Genomic DNA, 17,356 nt, shown 5'->3' on the forward strand with positions numbered 1-17,356 from the left:
AGCGTGTGTCAACATTGGGGAGGAATGCGACCACACACTGTGCCCACTATGAATATCATATTATGGAAAAATTGAATTTTTGGGGGAAATTCTGAAAAGTTGTACAGGACACGTGTAGCTGAAATCTTTGGGCCAGTTGTGTTCAGCAGCACAAGATGCCAAACCAAAATCCCCATAAAGATGGGGATGAAATGAAGTGGGAGGTATGTATGAGTCAGGGAGGTCTTTGAGAATTAAAACACTAGCTCATGTCCTGGAGGGGGAGAAGCAGAAAACTACCTATGTTCTTCCATCTTGACTATAATGCAATGACTCAGAAGACCTGAGGGTTTCTCCTTTGGCCCAGTAAAGTTTTTTTTTGTATTGATCAAAGGCCTGCTATCTCTGGCTTTGCTCTTTTTTCTTGTGTCCAGTGCTATGATGATTCATATGCAACTGCTCAGGTCATTTGGCTATATCTGCTTAACTTTCAAGCCATCCACTCTTTGCCTGTCATTATATATTGATTACATAAAGAGCATCCTGGCTTTCTCCATGATATACTGTACCAGAATTAGCACAAGTGGCAGTAATAATACATTCTGTTGTCTAAGCAGTTGCTTGGTGTTCTTCCAGCACCTTCTCAACTATCCCCTGGATGTCCTTCTATTAGCATTTATCATCCTGCGTGCACTATTCCAGCACACTAACTTTTTAGCCAATGGCCAGATTCTTAGGTGGCAAGTATCAGCATAGAGACCCCCCAGTTTCAAGCACTGTTTTGGCACCATTCTCTGTTCAAAGCTCACACTTGGTTGTGAATTGGCAATTTGAGCACTTTTTCACCAGCACTTGAACGTTCCTGAACTTTTACATTTTGGAGCTTAGCCAAGCAAAATCTTTGATTGTAGGCGCTACTAGTTCTTATCCATCTTTTATAATTTGAGCAGCAAATACAATCAAGGGGAATGGGTCCCTTTGAGCAGCTTTACATGGCCTGGCAATATCCTTTCCAGCTAGCTATTATGAGACGCAGTGTGCCCTAGTCGATCATTTACTTGGTTTTCATTCATGGCCCCAGCACACTGTATGCATTCCTCATACAGTAAGTACATAGCATGAACAAGAAATCTGAGCCTGAGATTTAATTAAACACAATAGCACATATAAATTCAATTTAGGAAACCTGTACCTGCTGTACCAGTGTATATATTCCATTTCCAAAATTACTTTCTTGCTAGTTATTTGATTGTAGAAGCTTTGATTGTAAACTTTATGGATTCTTTCAGTGGGTGGACAAGCAGATTTACATTGGAAATCATCCCTCACAAGTCAGGTGTGCAGAGAGTTGCCTTCAGTTGTTGAAAGTCTGTAATTCATCACAGCAACATCACCCTTATAGTATTGACCCTACTGTGGCAAATGTTATCATATAGTTAATAGCAAATGTTACTTCTCAAGTGACAAGCATAGGTTTGTTATATGCCTTGATAGTGGTCTGCCTAGCCCAGGGGTGTCAAACTTGTCCTGTGGGTCTGATGAGTGGGACCAGGCCCATCAATGGGCCAGGTCAGGCCCACAGGTTCCCTCCTTTTCCTCCTCCCCCAAAATACTAGGTCTGGAAGCTGGTTGAGTCAGTCTAGGATCTACACTGTGTGTGGCAGGGATTCTGTAACAGCCAGAATAGGTGTGTGTGGTGCAGTCTGGTTGGGGACCTATAGCATGGGACCCAGCCTGGGTGGAGCGGGCAGAGTGCTGTGCTGTGCTGCACAGGGTGCCTGCCTTGGCCAGACTCTGCCACATGGGGCACCTACTCTGGGAACCACACTGCAAATGGCACCCCCTCCTGCCATCCAGGACCTGTGCTGCATCAGCCTCATGACCTGTCCTGTGTGGATCTGTTCAGACACAGGGGCAGCATCAGAAGCTGGATGGCAGGGCTTCACCAGCTGCATTCTGGCCAGGGCTGGTCACAGGCATGGGCGAACTGGGCAGCCATCTGGGGCCCAGACAGCAAGGGAGCCCAAAAATGGTATTTTTTTTACTATTGTTATCATTATCTCTGGCGAAGGCAGGCCCGATACTAAAAGTTTGCCCGGGGACACCAGGAGTCTAGGTACAGTGCTGATTCTGGCCTATGGGCTGTAAGTTTGACACCCCCGGTGTATTCTGAAGTGAAAAATACATTGGGTTTGGGTTTGATTGGCTCAATTTAGACATTTTAAGGTAAGTAAACTGCTATTGTTGAGTATATCATTCTGTCACCAGTCCAGTGCTCTGGAACTTATCTGTCTGGAGGTTTTAAAAATTCTGCTTTTGTGTCAAGAACCCTTTCTCAGTGGTGTAATCCCCCTCACACTTGGTGTTTGGAAATAGTTCAGCTAATCTGACCTTTGGATTTATGCCTTTGCTAAAATGCGTTTACTTCTTCACGTAGACAAACTGGTAGGGAATGTGCTTGCTTCGGGCACTCAAGCAAAGCCCCCACAAATGTTGTAATATGGTCTGTAGCATTCTGGTCTCTATTGGCAGTTGCTAATATTGGCAATTAGATATGTTAATTGAAATAGTTTTTAGGTCTAATAACTCATAATGGCCTCCTAATAAAGCAAGGCGTAACATTGACATTAATTCTCCTGTGAATAACACAAGTTGGGCATGATTTTTAAGAAAACAAGACAGGTACAGTCTGTTTTATGACCACTTCTCTGAAACGTTCTTTCCTTCTCAGGGAAAAGAGCAGTGTTTCCTGTTTGAATGGCGTCTCAAATTGCTGTGAAAAATTAATGGCCAGCCTGGTTCCTTTCCGTTGCAGTGGAAAGATGAGGTCACCAAAATTTCCAGTGAACATATTATCTTTCACGACTGAAATAAATTAGAAGAAATGTTCACATCCTAATTGGAACCAAGGAAAATGTTTCCATTATGTTTGCTACTGCAGTCAGCCCATGCCAAATGTTATTGCTATGTATAGCAGTGATCAATGTATAATGGAAAATGCTATGCTGTTAGCATATATAATTGTTTGAGAATTGCTTAAAACAGTTAAACACCCCTCATTTGCTGCCACACATTTGTTCAGTGCTCTTCTAAAGTCCCTTAAAAATCACATACTATAACATGACCTGCCCTCCTGCCCTCTTAGAGATCTGTCACTGAAGTGGACCCTTTGTACACACATTTATACCCTCACTTGCAAGGAGAATCCTACATTATGTCTTCACTGCAGTGGGGGTGCAAAATGTGTAGACATACCCAAGTAGCTACACCAACCTACACCCCTGTAGACATACCCTAGTAGCTTTTGTCTGTCTATCTTGGGTATCAAGAATAATGGAGTTGTGGTCTGCACGAGCCCAACAAGGACCTGAGACCTTACTTGGGAGCTGGAGGCTGTGCTGTGCCTTCGCTGCTCCTGTTTCTGATTCCAGTGTACTCACACCCTTGACACCATTAACCAGAATCCCAGCTCTTTAGTGGCTATATCATAAATGTGGCAGGCATCTTAGTGGATCTGCTAAAGGAAGCGATCCACTAAGATGCCTGCCATCCACTAAGATGTGGTTTGTGATGCTATGGAGACTACTTATCATTTTTCTAGGCCCACTGAGGGTAAAATGGACAGGAGGGTAAAGCCTGGAGTAACATGACTAGATCTGTGAGAAGACTTCATGTTTGGGGCACCCAGCTAGAGAAACTGTAAAGGGTCTTTCCTTTTTATAGAATGCTTGGCATCCCTCCCCTGGAAATCAGGTTACTTCTTTTAAGGTGTCTAAGACCGGGTATCCAAGAAGTGACACAGATAAAACTCGCTCATTATCCACTTTACAGAGTTCCTCCTTTTCCCGCAAGAGACGACCACACTTCAGTGTGCATTTTTCCAGTGAAGCTCTTCAAGGGAGTTGAGTGCACAAGTAGCCTGGAGTCTGTGTGGGGCAGCCTCCACAGCATATTTTATAGGGCAAGGAAAACCCCCCATGTCCTTCTCCTTGATGATCATATGAAGCCATCCTGCCCTTCCCTGAGCTGCTTTTTTTCTGTGGACTCTGCTGTTGGAGGGGGTCTGTGAGAAATCTGACCCCCATTGCCTCATTATTGAAGGTAGTTGTATATTTGAAGGACTGCTGTCCTTCAGCAGCAGAAGGACTGTGGCTGGAAAATGAATAGATGTAGTAGTATTACCTACTGGTGTTGCCGTGGGGGGTCAGGCCAACTCTCAGGATCTCAATATTGTGCTGTTGGACAGGAGGGTATGACACAATTGCACATATACAAAACACACAAATCAATTAGGTGCATACATGCACACACTACCAGCTCAGGCACATACACATCCAAACCAGCCTAGGCACATGCATACTTATCACCAATTCAAGCACATACACTATACACCCCAAAAGTTAGACAGATCACTAATTCATATATCATGCACACAATGAGATGTATATATAAAATACACACACACACACACACACACACACTCACATTAGCAACTCAGATACACACATGTTCAAAATAACCAGTCTAGGTTCATGCACACCTATCACCAGTTTAAGGCCATACACGCTACACACACCAAATTTAGACAGAATCAGTTACCAGTTACCAACACCTGCACATCCAATACACATATGTGGATTACTAATTCATATACCACACACACACACAATGATATCTATATATGTATATGTATGTATATTCAGTAATTTACACACATACCACCCACCTACACATACATACAAGTGAGTTGCTAAGTTGGGTGTTGTGATAGGTATGTATGTATGTATGTATCTGCTTAGTGTACTTGGGATACCTGGGGAAAGGTTAAGGTAAGAAAGTAGAAGTATAGGGAGTGAAAGTTGCTGGAAATGAAAGGCACTGGGACTGGGATTAGAACTGGTAGACTAGAGGGGCCTCAGCTGAAGGACTGAGGCTTGGGGGTAACTTTAGTTTAATTGATCTTAATTGATTAAAAGACAATGCCAAAAGCCTGCAGAACAGGGAAGCATGCCCGCACAGAGTCTGGGACTGGAGCCAGAGCTACAGGGGAGTTGAAAAGGTAGATGTGGACAGGGAAAATGGGACTAAGGGAAAGTGTGGGTGTTAAAGAGGGGCTCTGGGTGTGGGGAGCCAGAGAATGGCTCTGGGGCATCTGGAGAAGTTGCAGGGAGCTGTAGTAGGTGCTGGAAGCTGGAGAAAACTGCAGGACAGCTAAGAGGAGCTGGGAATCTGGAGGGGGAGGGCCGGGGGGAGGATTACAGAAGGTGCAGGCGAAACCTGAAAACAGAGAGACAGACAGCAGAAAATCACAGGAAAAGCAGCAGGCAGCAGGGCAGCAGGAAAGCAGAGAAAGGCAGCAGAAAGTCACAGGGAAAGGCAGTAGGAATTGAGAGGAGATCGGGAAATGAGTGGAGAGGGGTAGGGGCTAGAGCTGAGAGAGATGGAGAAAATGAGACTGAAATTTAAGATAGGGAAGGGACTGGGATTCAGTAAAACATGACCCAGCTTGGGGTTGCAAATGACAGTGGTTTTATTGAACGGGGGAGATGGTGACACAATGTCTTATTGGTTCCCTTGCACCCACCTACCTACCCACCCACACACAATGGCAGCAGGGGTGAGAGAGGCTTGGTGCAGGGGCTGAAGTTCACTGAAGTCCAGGAGGAGAGAGAGAGACAGAGAGAGAGAGAGAGAGAGAGAGAGTGTCCAAATTGTAGGAGGAGGTGTGCAGGTAATATCTACCTATCCAGACTGGAAAGGGGTCCTTGTCTAGCAGATGTTGACTAGAGGGGGGTCACCGGCAGGGCCTCTGGGTGGATAGGTGGTGTGGCATGGTACTGGTCCAGATGGAGAGGGCGTCCCACTGGGTCTGTCTTCACTGCCTCTTTTTATAGGGGCAGACTTTGTGTGACCCTAGTGACAGGAGGCATGCCCAGACAAGGGTCAGCCCCTGGCGTACTGAGTTTGTGTGCTCCATGCAGGGATGTGCAGTTTCGGGTGTCTAATGGTGAGAGTTGCTGGTTTTGGAGGGTCTTTTGTCTTTCAAATGCTGGTCTTGTCTCTGTTCCTGGGTGAGGTCCATGGTTCCTGGTTGAATCAATGCAAGGTGATGGCCCAGTTGCTACAGGCCATGCAGCAGAGGCCTGCTACCATTGTATTTCAATCATTCCCAATCATTCTCATTCATCTGGGAACCAATTTACATGGGAGGGGTACAATGAATCATATTGTTGCAACATGGGATGCCCAGGCAGAGGACAGAAGATGGAGGCTTGACATATAAAATGGAAATTTGGCATGACTTCGGTTCACTTACATACACAGGCCTAAACCATACAGTATCCATTTGAAACAATAAAAATCAGTACAAAAATGATGATAATACAATATACAACAGTAAGAATCAATACAAACCTAATAATAATACAATATAAAACAATGGATATCCAAAACCAAAAATTTGCTACCAAAATAAAAATGTTTAAAGCTCATCCTAAGTCTGAGCTCACTTATACTTATCTATAGGGAATAGAGAGGGAGAGAAAAGTTCAGAAATGGTTGGGGAAGGGGAGGGAATGCATTTAAAAATAAATATTAAAAAAAAAAAAAAAGAAAAATTGGGGGTTTTGCTACATTGGCATATACAGTGTGAATAGTTGTTTTAGCTGGTTCATTTATTTAAAGTGTCCTGGGAAAGCAAGACAAAGCAGCTTGGAAGGGGTCATAGATTTTTTTTTGGAATCCTAATTATTTTTGGCAGCAGCTGTCCCACCGAATTGATGTTCTTTTTTTTTTTTCCCCTTCCATGCAGGTGAGGTGGAAAAGTGAAATTTTCCAAACTATCCTCTGTCATTTTTTCTCATTCTCTTTGTAAATTTAATTAAGTGTCTCAAGAGTCCAACTAAATTACGAGGCTATGGCAAGATCAGGTCACAAATAGCTTAAGCTTGCATTTCTAAGCCCTATCTACCAACATACTACTCACAAGTAAATGTAATGATTAGATTCCTGGAATTTCTTGTAAAATCTTCCACAAACTCCATGTGTGACCTTCAGGAAGTGATCTGGAGTTAGATCCTAATACCAGCAATACCTTGTGCCTCATTCAGTGTAGGGGATTTGAAGTATGGTTTTTTCAGTTGTAGTTAAGATAGGTCAAGAATACCAATGGCAAGAGCCCAGTAAGTTTGGTGTCCTTTTTAGTAGTTTCATAGAATTTCATAGACATTAGGGCTGGAAGGGACCTTGGAAGATCTTCGAGCCCAGCCCCCTGCCCCAGGAGCAGAAAGTCAGCAGGGGTCATAGGGTCCCAGCAAGATAAACATCCAAATGTCTCTTGAAGGTGTTCAAAGTAGGTGCTTGAACCACCTCTGGCGGCAGGCTATTCCAAACCTTAGGAGCTTGGACAGGAAAGAAGTTCTTGCCCCCAAGGTTCGGCATAGACTGCTGCTGAAGGTGGTTCAAATAACAAATAGAAATATAAATTGTATACATTTATATTTAAATTTAAGTATAAATTTAAATATAAATTCAGTAGTTGTATAAATAGAAATGAATTGGCCTCTTTGGTGACTTGACTCTTCTGTAACATGGGTACTGTATCTGTCTAGAAGTGCAGCAAAGTAAAATAATTTTTATACTGAAAAGTGTTTGGGGATCCTCAAATGGAAAAGGTGAATACTGTAATTTTTATTTGGCCTGCTAAAGGGAATCATAAGGTCATTTGTGTGAAGTTGTTTTTAACGTGCAGTTCAGGTGAATCCGATATCTCTAAAGCTTGCTATGACATCTTTTCTTTTGATTTCCCTACAACACTATCTTTAAGACAAATTATTGAAAACCTTAGGTGAGGTAATCAGTTGTATATCAACATATCAGCTGGATGTTTTTTTGCTATCACATATGCAGACTCTGGAAACTCTCAAAGACTAAATGATTACTTATGATACCATTCCATGAGTTAAGAAATAGGTTGGTTCTTTGGTGGCTTCAAGATAGGGCTCCTTTTGACTAGTGGAAAAATGCAAGATGTAAACAAGCCCATATCCACTCTTTATTGGGGATAATTGGCAGCGCAATGGTTAAATCTGTAATACTAATTTTTACAATATGATTAAATATATAGGATATATCAGAAACAAGGGACGCATTCAAGCATTCAAATGAAAGTTTAGCAGTTAGAAACTGTACTGGTTAAAAGGTGAACAAGCATTCATAGGGCCAGCTGCTTTCTTTGCAGACAGACTACACTGAGAAGGGCAACCTGGTGTGTGTGTGTGCGTGTGTGTGGTGGGGGGGGTAGAGGGCAGAGCATGCATCCCAGCATGCTTGCAGACTCCCCAGTCTGCCTAGAGACAGCTGGTCCTGGTGAGGGCAGGAGTAGGCTGGTCTGTCTGGAGAGGGGCAAGGGTCAGGGGATTTTGGAAATGGTGGGGTTGGGCCAGTCAGTGTCCCAGGGGGGAGGAAGATGGGCGGCTCCAGGAATGGTGGAGGGATTCGGTGATGGCAGGTTGCTTTCTCTACCTGCTCAGGGAGTGATTCATAGAGTGGAGAGGCTAAAAGTTTCACAGTCCAGGGGCTGTGGAGAGGGGCAAGGCTTTCCCAGTTCTTCAGCTGTCATGGGGAGTGATTTCCTGTGTCTTGGGTTACAGCAGTAGAACACAGCCCAAGGCATAGACTCTCTGTCACTGAAGGGTGGAGCGCATAGCAAGGCATGCTGGGATGCCTGCTGACAGTGAGAGCTGCTATCAGAGGTAAGTGGACAAGCATTTGTTAAACCAGCAGAATCCCTGTTGAACTAGACTTCTACCTTGTCAGGCAAGGTTTAAATTTATACTGTGCGCCATTTTTAGGTCCCTGCGGATGTGTCTACACGTGCATTTATGCTGGCTTATATGTACTGTGCAGTAAGTAGGAATAGGCTGGCATCTACACATGCAGGCATTAAAGTGCATTAACACTGTGTGTGGACTGACTTAGGACTAAAGTTATTCCCACGTGAGTCCACATACACAGTGTTACTGCACAGTAAGGTGTCTACACGTGCGTTACTGCACTGTAATTAATCGGGTGCAACTTTAATCCCTGCATAATGCAGGTATCAAATTTATGATCAAGTCAGTGTAAGTTGCTATATTTACAGGTGTGCACGTATAGATGCATGCCTGTACTGTGCAGCAATTTCAGTTACTGCACAGTATGTGCGCACATGTAGACACACCCACTAAGTATTGTGAATGTTTGTATGCTTACGATTTCTATGCAATTCCAGCAGCAGAAATGTAATGCTTGTATTCACCAAAGATGCTTTTTTTAAAAAAAAAAAAATGTTTTCAAAATCAAAAAACACATGTCAAGATGAAAGATCAGCAGTTCAAATTATTTAACAGGTTGGAAGAAATCCAACATGGGGCAGATGGTGAACTGGTTCATGACTTACAGTGTTATGATGGCACAGCTGCTTTCTCATACAATACAATAGGGGGGTTGCGTCCACTTGCAACTGTAACTCTGAAAACAGCAAGTTCAGGGTATTTCCTGATTACTCTCATTTTCTATGCATTTTTAATAGGAGACCTTTCATCCCTTTGTAAATTATGGTAATGGCTCTTCTGTTCTATTGCTGAGGATGGTGATAATATTTAGCCAGTTTGCTCTCTCTGTCTCAGTTTTTTTTTTACACGGGCTCTGCTTGGGATGCAAGCAGACATAAATAGAAAGATTCACTGAGTTTCACAGCATGATTTCCAAGCTTGGGATTTGGGAATTTGGATACAGCCTCTTTAGATGTTATGCCAAAGATCGTATAAAAATACAAAGATGCACAATTGCTATATATACTAATGGGCTATATATAGGTGTTAATTTGCAAGGTGCATATGCCTACTAAGCTGCTAAATGTAGCTGTTAATTCACACTTGCATATATGGGGCAAACAAGTGGGAACCAGAATGCTGACCCTTCCGCTTCAGAAGCACAGGACTGTACTATCAGAGCTGAAACCCCTTATGCAGCAGTTATAATAGGTCCTCTCCTATGGAGGATAACATACACTGAAAATACCAGGGGCAATATATTGAAGTAAGGGTCCTAATTAAAATTAACAGCCCAAGTGCCATTCACCTTTAGGCTTCCTTCTGAACTGTATGTCTGCACCCCCCCCACCCCCCCATAAATGCCGGATAACCTCCCCCAATAAATTTTGCTGTTCTTGAATTTCTGGGAAATAATGAGATATGACGTATTAGCGTAGCTTAGTTAAATATTAGTGTCCAGGATTTCTTGGTGCTTTTCCTTAGAAACCATTAAAGAGTCGATTCTGCTTTGTCAAATAATCAATATTGAAAGGTTAGTATTTTATCTATGTGTTTCACCCAGATTTTATTTTAATCTCTAGCTTTAAAAAGATAGCCAATAAGTACCAGCCAGACCTCAATCTTCAGGCTTATTATTTAGCCGTAGTTCACAAGGATCAAAAGTCACTGAAAGGACAGGTCAAACACGTTCGGAAAAAGTCAGTCCTATCAGGGTGGCTTGGTTTTATCTCTGTCAGTTCAATCTCTGACTAGTGAACCTTATGGCTCATCTACAGTATCTGCCAAGAATACTAGTTGGTAATAGTTACCAGCTGTAGTTGGTACTGTTTACTAGAAACAAGTTATAGATGCCTATCTATTAGAGACTGCAACTGGACTGGGAATGACCACTGAGTTCACATAATTCAGTGAAGAGCCACAAAAATATCACCCTTTTCACTTGATTTTTTTTTTTTTTTTTAGCTGAATTCAGATGATTTGTCCAGCTGTTCACCTGGCTTGACATGTTACCGGTAAGCAAACCTTTTAAACTCATTCAGCATAAGCCTGAAGTCTAGGTACGTAGATAAAAGGACGTGCTGCATTCCTCATTTGTTAGGAGCTTAGACAGTGAAAAACAGTACGCAGCATATTCCCCACAGAGACGATACTGGGATCCTGTGAAAATGGGCCAGTAGGTTTTTGGGGGTTTTCGGTGACATTCATGTGAATTATTGATGATGCCAAAGTAGTTTCTTTTCCTTTTAACCAAATATTGGCCAGCGAGGCAGGTGTATCAACAAGAACACCAGAAAAAGCTGCTACTGAAACAACGACACAGACTGTGAACAAAAGCAATTTTAAGAAACCCTTGAACCCGGTTTCACGTATTGTCACATGGAAAAATGACTCCTGTCTTACTGAAAGCCAGTAACAATGCCCAGGTATCAAATACAGAAATCAGAACCCACTCATGCCTCTCCTGATACAGCGTATCTGCCCCCCCCCCCCCCCCACACTTTGTGTATTGTCCAATCCAATATTAAATGTCTTTTGAAATCAAATTCCCATCATTTTCTAGCCAAAATACTTCAGAGTGCAATCAGGTTTGTTAGGAGGGACACTTGGGTCAGTGTTTTCTTTTTGCTTAATTTCATTACATGATTACTCATTAGACTCCTTGAATATGGAATAGCTCTTTGAATATGCAGTATTTCATTGGAAGGCATTCTGTTTTGGGAGAAAGGAAATGGTAATATTTTGCTCTGCTGGTTGCCTGCCAGGCACTTTGTCACTTTATCTGCAGTGAAAGCGATGCTGCAAATAGCTTTATATTATTGTTAGGTAACTTGGAAGTAACCACTAGGATTCGCCCAAAAGTAAACCAAAATTTGGAGTATTTTTTTTCTCCGTGCATGACATTTCAATTTTGTAATAGGCGTATTTTCAAAATGGAAAACAACTGATAGAGCCAGGGCTTCTCCAGTCTTGGGTTCAATCCCTGCAGTACCATTGTCTTTCATGTGAGACCTACTTAAAATCATCGGTTAATTTTCATAGGAAATGGGGAAATACTACCTTCTGCGCCTTGGCATCTGTGCACGTCGGTACCTGTCTGGATGAATGGGTTAATAGCACTTACTCCCTCACAGGTGAGTGCAATGAAGATTCATGTATGTAAGACTGAGGCACATGAATTCCATGGAAATTGGGCCAAGTTGTGCTGCCTAGGACAGCTAGATAGGCCAGGAACTGCAAATTATTTCCCTTCCCCCAGACACTATTTTTCATTTTCCCAGGTTGAATCTCATTTATTTCTCGTCTATAATTCTAATCTTGCCAGCTCCTTTGTAACTTTTCTGTCTCCAGTAGAGTTCAGAGCAAATCCCAATGTAATATATTCTGTGAATTTAATTTAATGTGCCATTTACCCCTTCTGCCACATCATTAATGAAGATGTTAAAGGGCCGATGCCGCTCTGTGTGGCATCCCACTGGATATTGCCTCTCCGTTCACATCCTTCAGCAACTTGACATGCAGTTATCATTGCCCTCTGTGTGTATCCCTTCAGCTGTGCAATATTTACCAGCAAGGCCATCTGAATTAATATTGTCAAGTAACATTTTGTGACACGCTACATCAAACATTTTTTACCAGAAGTCCAGATAGAAAACAGCAGATGCAATTTTGCGTCCATGCTTCTCTAATTCACTTTGGGATGGCAGGGGGGGAGATCCTCCCCACTGAGTCTGATTTGATTTCACCAGCTGAAGCTGCGGATTGACTTCATGTGCTATAGTTCAACTTTTCTTTGCTGTTTTCTCCCACATTTTTCTTTTTCAAATAGAAAAGCTCCTTCAAGCAGCACAGGCCCTGGAACCTTATATGATCCTTTCCATAAGTGCCATTTGTTACTAATGTGCTGCGGTATCTGCCAAGTGCATCTACGCATTGCCGGTATAGCAAACAGCATGTGGTGCTCGAAACAGTGAGCAATGGCAGATGCTCTGAGGAGAGAAGGCTGCACAGTTAAATTTGGCTGAAAGTTTCTAAGAAAACTTCCAGTCCAGACCCTTGCTATCAGATAAGGTTAAAACCGTATGCGCCAGAACAGAGGCCGGGATTTGGCTAGATACCTACAGCAGGTGGGAAACACTGAGGATATGAGTAGTGTAGACGCAGCAAGCTTCTGCAATGCCTTGGGCAGTGCTGACACTGGAAAGCAGCAGGGATGGGGAATGTAAAAGGTTGACCCCCCACTGCACCTGCCATAGCAAAGACTAGGTGGGGGCAGAGGGGTGCCTCCTTTGTGGGGAGGCACTCTCCATTACAGCCATCTGTGCCCATGCTGTGCAGGAAGAGATGGGGAATGTCAAGTGCATTCATTGCTAGCTGAAACCTTTTAAAATTTCACACCATTTTTTATTTCCTGGGCACACTTGCCTCACAGGAACACTACAACATAGATCAGCCCTCAATAACACAAACATAACAGTCCATACGGGGTTAACACAGTCCTAGGGTCTCTTTCCACCCCCTGAGAAGGAGACTCCAGCTCCCTGCAGCTCTCTCAGCACCACCATCTTCCTTCCCTCTCTCTGCCATGAGTTCGCTGCCGTGCTCCTGCTTCTAGCCTCGCAGCCCCTGGGTCTTTTCCCAGACCCCATGAAGTAGCCTGGCTCAGTTCTGCTGCTGTTGGCAGGCTTCTCACCATTGGTGACGTGTAGGGGGTGCACATACACCCCCTGAGTGTGGTGGTGCACCCCTTGCAAAAAGGTGCCGTTGACACTGCCAGCGGTGCCTGCAGGTGGTCACCACTCCCCTGCCCCCCGCTCGCCACCGACACCACCAGTGGCTTCTGCAGGCAGTCCACAATCACTGCTGGCTGCTGCCAATGCTACCAGCAGTCTCTGCGGGTTGTCGCCAACCGCCAGTCGGTGCTTGCCACCCCGCTCCTACTGCTGCCAGCAGTGCTATGGCCATCTGTGGGAGCTCCCTGCTTGCTGCCACCAAGCTCCTACCATTGACAGCTCTGCCTGCTACCTATGGGAGCTTGCTGTGTCCCCCCAGCCCCTCGGGGCATGCAGCATTCATGCTTCTCATACAGACTTTCTCTTTCTTTTCTCCCCGACTTCTGTCCCTAGGACAGTGGTTTGCAAACTTTTGGGGCTGTGCCCCCCTTTGAATTGCAATATATATATACTCTATCAAATACTTAGCCTCATAATATCAGATTAAAGATTTTACTATAACAACTTTCACTTATAAAACATGAAATATAAACCACACAATACCCAGAACTCACCTACAAAATATAAGGTGCAGCACCTTTGAATAATATTAACTCTTCCAGGAACCCAAAGGCCCAGGCTATTCTGGAGCCTTGGCTGTGTTCTGGGGGGTTGGGGTTGGGGGTGGGGAGGAAGAGAAGAAGCTCCTCCAGTGCCCTTCAGGCTTTCCCTAGCCCAGCCAAAATATCCTTTAATACAAAATAAAACTTCAAACGTGGGGAGCCCTGTCCTTCTAGGCTTCCCCTTCAGTGGTTGGCTTCCCCAACCTGGGTGGATTCCCCCTCCCTTGTTGGGAATCCCCTTCCTGGGGAACTCACAACTCCAGGGAGCCAAGGGAAGGGTCCTCATGTATCTCCTGGTGCACTGCCACCTCTCCTGCTGAGACTCCAGCTGTCTTTGGCCCCCTCTGGGCCTGCCAACTGCCAGTGGCCTGGTGCACCATGGTGTGCACTGAGGCCTCTACTCTTCTGCTTGTGGTTGGGGCCCTGAGCCACCTTGCCGGGTTCTGGGGTCGCAGTTTTGACCGGGGCCCTCCATGCAAGGCTTCAGCTTTAAAGGCCTGGCCTCATCCCGGGGGGTTGTAGACCTGGATCCGCTCCGGGACCCTCCATGCAATGCTGCCTGCACTTCCTGGCCTCATGCCAGGGTTTGGAGACCTGAGCCACCTCATACAATTCCAGGGCCTTGGTCCCACCTGGACCATGCTGTGCACCATGCATGCACTGAGATCCTTGCTGCTTACCAGGGGTTGGGGACCTGAGCTGCCTCATGCAGCTTCCAGGGTGCTGGTCCCTGTTGGATCCGCATTGCAGCGCTGCCTGCACTGAACCCCTGGCCTCATGCCAGGAGTTGTGGATCCGAGCTGCTTCATGCGGCCCCCAGGGTCCCTGCTCCATGCAGCACTTGTGCACCGCATCTCTGACTGCATGCCAGGGGTGCAGACCTGGCCTGCCTCATACAGCTCCCAGGGTCTGACTCTGTGCACTGACCTGTGCACTGCCATCATGCTTCTCAGCGGCGTGGCTGTGGGCCACACCGCTCGCTGCTCCCAATCAGTGAAGCCCTTTTGAGCCAGCAAGCTGGGTTGCTACTGACATGCCCACCATACAAGGGTTGTAGTATGTTCTTTGATCCAGATCTTGACTTTGTTGCTGAGGAATACTTTTTAAGAACAGTAAATGTGCCATAATACTGTAATGTTTGTGTATGGAAGATATATCCTATAGGTGGGGATGTGTGTCACAAGCTTCCCTACAAAAAGACATTTAATACATAAAAAAAATGAAGTTCTTTAAGAATGTTAGAGGACAAAAGATAAAAAGTGAACATTGACTATATGACTACATGAAGGAGAGGAAGTGCAGATGGAAGGGATCTCTATCCCTGATTGTTGCTTTGAGGTTTGCTCTTGTGTTTTACCCATCACGTAAACCGTGGTGGCTCATCTTACAAGCAGCTTGTTGGTGTAGGCTAGCCCTGCTCTGATTGGTTCCAAGAGTGGTGCTGTGGTCTGTGTTCCTACAGCCTTTGCTTGGAGAGCTTGTAGGCATTTTTCCAGGTGACAGACTGAAAAAAGAAGCTGCATGGCAGGCGACCCATTTCTTTGACCCAAGATGAGTCAGTAGATACTTTTTTTCTCCAAGCTCTCCTTCAGATAAAGTCTGATTATTCAGGTTTTGTGCAATGAATTTCAGTTGGAACAGTACAGAAAAGTAACCATTGAAATTACAATTCACTTGGGATTATTAGATTTCATTACTTAGGGTATCATCATCTGTGCATAGGTACAAGGTAATAAGAACAAGGCTGAGCAGACCTGCAAGCATCCAGTTCCCGTGTTGCTCTTGTGTATAGTACCTCATCTCAGTCCTAAAGAGACATATTGGGCTGTTGTTGGGATCAAGTGTAAGAGACCTGTGAAGATCAGAGATGGGAAACATCATTTTCTATGGAAAAACCATTCAAATGGGAAAAAAGAACCGGGCCAGACCTATTTAGTCTTTGATGCTCACCTTCTTTCTCATTATTATAGCTGGAGATGTCTCATACAGACTCTCTGAGGGTTATACTGAAGAGGTTAAGATTATTGGTCCATCCCCAATGACCTGTAAAAACAAAACCAGGCCATTGGGCGTGGGGGGCTTCAAGGTGCACTTATTCCCCAGGGGTGACTCAACTCACTGAGGATTTCAATCTAGTTCATGCTACTCAGACACTCAAAAGAAACAATAGCATGTAAAGAAAGCAAGTTGAAATCTAAGCCAGCCGGCTTTGCTCTGTCTGCAAATAAGCAGTATCTTGGGGTCAGCATATAGTGACCCTAAGTTTCTCCCTTGCTGTTATAGGGCTGCTGGTGGCAATAGGTCAAAACATATATGCCCCCAAATTTGCACAAGAACTGTAGATGAATGTGTGCATTCCTTTGTACTGGAAATACTTGAGTAGGGAAGGAGTTAAGATTTTTAAATGAATCTTCCAAGGGACAGCAATCGATGTTGACACTTAGAAGTCAAACAATATGCCTGAGGCTATGCTATATATCAAAGTCAGCAGAATGAAATATGGCTGCTGCTACATTTAGTTATAGAATCTGACTTTAGCTTAAACCTATGCCATGGTAGAGATGCAATTTTGCTTGCTGCACAGGAAGTAGAGATATGCATCTTAAATTTGCTTTGCCTTTTTACCAGACCTGATGGTTGGCCTGTATGTAATAAATATTGCATAACATGGATATTTTGGTCTTTCCAAATGTTACTTTTAACAAAGCAATAACAATAGCTTGGTATACCTTTAATGATGTGCCAGCTCTGTCAATTTGTATTACATTGAGACCTAATTTAATTCCACCTCAAATTGGATCAAGCCTATCTAATAATCCTTCTAAAAATATAGTTTCCTCTGCAAATCAGACTGGATTTTATTGCTGCTAAATCGATTATTTTTGAAAAAGCAAATTCCTAAATTATTAGGTTATGCTGCAGTTGTTCACACTTACCTATTTAACATATTTTGTTATGCCTTTCCACACAAGCAGAATGGACCTACTGGTCTTGCTAAAGTGGTATGGTGCAGCGGACCTAAGTGCACTAGTAATGACTGAAAATTGTTGGGTGATTCACAATGGCAAGCTGAAGGCTCCTAAACTAACTTCTGCTTCATGTGAGAGAGGATCAAGTGGTTGCAGCACATATGGATACCAGTGAGCTACAAAAGTGCAAAAGATGACAAAATAAATTTAGAATACCAAGAAAAAGGCTCGAGTCTTGATTCATTCCACTAGCTTTCTCT

General features: G+C 44.0%; 1 long non-coding RNA gene across 1 annotated transcript in view; it reads left to right on the forward strand.

The window, feature by feature from the left end:
- LOC109284424 (uncharacterized) overlaps positions 1 to 10,808 on the forward strand; it is a 142,976-nt gene extending 132,168 nt beyond the window's left edge. Inside the window, exon 3 of the long non-coding RNA XR_002091877.2 lies at positions 10,758 to 10,808. This is a non-coding gene — a long non-coding RNA (uncharacterized LOC109284424). The remainder of the gene's footprint in view (positions 1 to 10,757) is intronic.
- The last annotated feature ends 6,548 nt before the right edge of the window (positions 10,809 to 17,356 follow it).

This window comes from Alligator mississippiensis, chromosome 8 (genome assembly GCF_030867095.1).
Source record: "Alligator mississippiensis isolate rAllMis1 chromosome 8, rAllMis1, whole genome shotgun sequence".
Classification (NCBI taxonomy): domain Eukaryota; kingdom Metazoa; phylum Chordata; order Crocodylia; family Alligatoridae; genus Alligator; species Alligator mississippiensis.